This window comes from Crocodylus porosus, unplaced genomic scaffold (assembly GCF_001723895.1).
Source record: "Crocodylus porosus isolate Cpor-Errol unplaced genomic scaffold, CroPor_comp1, whole genome shotgun sequence".
NCBI classification, from domain to species: Eukaryota; Metazoa; Chordata; order Crocodylia; family Crocodylidae; genus Crocodylus; species Crocodylus porosus.
The window spans coordinates 7,677,276-7,679,865 of record NW_017728920.1 but is presented as its reverse complement, the minus strand read 5'-3'; the positions used below and the strand labels follow the sequence as shown (position 1 = coordinate 7,679,865).

Below are 2,590 nucleotides of genomic sequence, written 5' to 3'. Positions count from 1 at the left end.
TAATGTAGAGCGTCATGCCCCCACCTTTCCTCCCTGTCCTATCCCTCCTGTACAGCCTATAGCCCTTGATATTCACTGCCCAGTCATGCGCTGGGTCCCACCAAGTTTCAGTGATCCACACTGTCTGGGTTGGTGTCAGCTACAAGGAGAGTAAGTTCCTCTTGCTTGTTTCCCATACTGCAAACAAAATTAAGCCCTCTAATGCCACAGTGAGCAGGGATTGAACCTGCGTAGGGAGATCCCATTGGATTTCCAAGTCCAACACCTTAACCACTTGGCCATCGCTGCTGCTGTTGTTGCTTAGTCTTAAATGATCTGGTGTAGTTAGAGGGTGAAAGCTTGTCCTTTGTCGTGTGGGCAGACTGACCTCTGTGGGAGTCTACAAATGCCTCCGAACACAAGGATCTCAGCTACACAATTTATGGTGAAGGGGGACTGCTTTTAGGCTTTCCCCCTAGCTTGTTTTTTCAGCCTTTTGGCTAGGGGCAAGCAAGACTAGGAGGCATCTGAACTCCCAGGCCTCTGGGTTTGGGGCTTGCATGTAGGATGGCTACCAGGGATTTGGGAGTATTTGAAGGCCCAGACTGAAGAGCCTGGGAGGTAGGATACTTGCTGATGGTGGTGCCGCACAGACTTTAATGATTGAACACTGCTCCATCAAGATTTGGAACTTAATTCAAAACTGATTTGGCCTTGGAAACTAAATTAAATTTAAAAAAAATGTAGTTTGTACTACATGTAAGTAGGTGCCAAAGTGCTACTTAAAAGTGTGTTTATGGTATACCTGTGCTAAAACTTGCAGCAGTTTCAAGCAAAGTTAGCATGCATCAGTTCTGGATGAACTATGTCTATGCGCACTATATGCAAATTGCTATAGCCATGTTTAATTTCAAGGTTATTGTTTTCAAATTTACTCCTCACTTCTATATCCTCAGGGAAAGCAGGGTCTGACTGGAAGGAGAGGGGGAAGGGGCTGCCAGGGTAAAAAGTTGTGGGGAAGGAGAGAACAAAGAGGCTACCTGAGCCTGATTTATTTTCCCTGATGTAGTAGTAGGAAGGGGATAATTCAAGGCAAGCCTTCAATAATTAGATTCCATACCTGAAAAATTATAACAAATGTATAAATTTTCCATATATAGAATCTAATTATTGGGGGAGAGTCATCTTCTAATCAGGGTAGCTTGTTATTTGAGTAAATACGGAGGACATAGTGACTAATGATTCTTTGAACTTTTTTGGGCACATACCCCTTTATCTGCAAAATATTGCTGCTCGCACCTCCTATACTCAACACACCTCTGCACCTGCATTCATAGGAGTGCTGACACCAGCATCAATGCACAGCAACACCATCACTGTGTTATTGAGAACGTGTACTTGGTCTGTGTAAAATAAGAGTCAACGATCTGGACAGCAATTGCATGAGGAAAGACAGTACACCAGTATGAGCTTAGCAGTCAAGTTTCTGAGTTAATGCTCTATGGATGTCCTTCCATAGTTTCATAGTTTTGTAGTTGGTAGGGTCAGAAGGGACCTAAGCAGATCATCTAGTCCGACCCCCTGCCATGGGCAGGAAAGGATGCTGGGGTCAAATGACCCCAGTTAGGTGGCTGTCTAGCCTCATTTTGGAGACCCCCAGGGTAAGGGTAAGCACCACTTCCCTTGGAAGTTGGTTCCAGCTCCTAGCCACTCTGACAGTGAAGTAGTGCCTCCTGATAGGTGCACTGCTTACAGAGAGACATCAAGTAAGATCCCCACAATGAGTGAAACTAGTCCATCGAAAAGTAGCTAGAATAAATGATTGAGAATGAAGTAATTATTTAATGATTCTTGGGGTTTTTTTCCATAACTCAACCAGTTCCAGTACTGAGCCAGATTTCTTGATTTGTGGGAATGGTTAGGAATATAAATAGCCTTTTTAGTGTTTGAGCTTGAACTACAGCTATGGTTTGAAAACTCTTGAACTTAAAGATAGCTACCAAGAGGTAAAGTTATTAATTATAACAGCCCTAGCCCTAGATCTTCAAATTGAGAACCAGACTTCACATTTTTGGACCCAACTCAATTTTGGCCAGTTCTATTCTGTGAGGTTTTACCACAAGAAAAAGAAAAATGTACAAAAGTTATCTAAACATTTGAAGAAGGATGTCTGGTGGTCACATGGAACTTTGCAGTATTGAGAGAGATGAAAATTTGGTTCCATTGCAGAGGAGGAAGAGGTGCAGTTCTATGTAAAAGAGCCATATGATTGCTCAGAGCTCCAGTATGAAGCTGGAGATAGGCCTGTTGAAAGTCTCTGGGTTAAGGTCAGAGGGGAAAGTAACAAGGGTAATGTTGTGGTGGCGGGTTGCTATAGACCACCAGATCAGGAGGAAGTGGTGGATGAGGCTTTTTCAAACAGCTAGCAGAAGTTTCCTAATGACAGGCCCTGGTTCTCATGGGGCCTTTAGTCATGCTGACATCCATAGGTGACTCATACTGGCCCTCCTGAGATTGGCTGTTGCCAGCTTTTGTGGGTGGTCAACTCTCACCACCTCCTCCCTCTGCTGCCAACGCCACTGCTGGCTTCTGCGGGTGGTCACTGATCACA

General features: G+C 44.2%; 1 non-coding gene across 1 annotated transcript; it reads right to left on the bottom strand.

Moving 5' to 3' along the window:
• Positions 1-205: 205 nt before the first annotated feature.
• TRNAP-UGG lies at positions 206-288 on the bottom strand. Its single transcript has one exon. It is a non-coding gene; the product is annotated as a tRNA-Pro (tRNA).
• Positions 289-2,590: the final 2,302 nt, after the last annotated feature.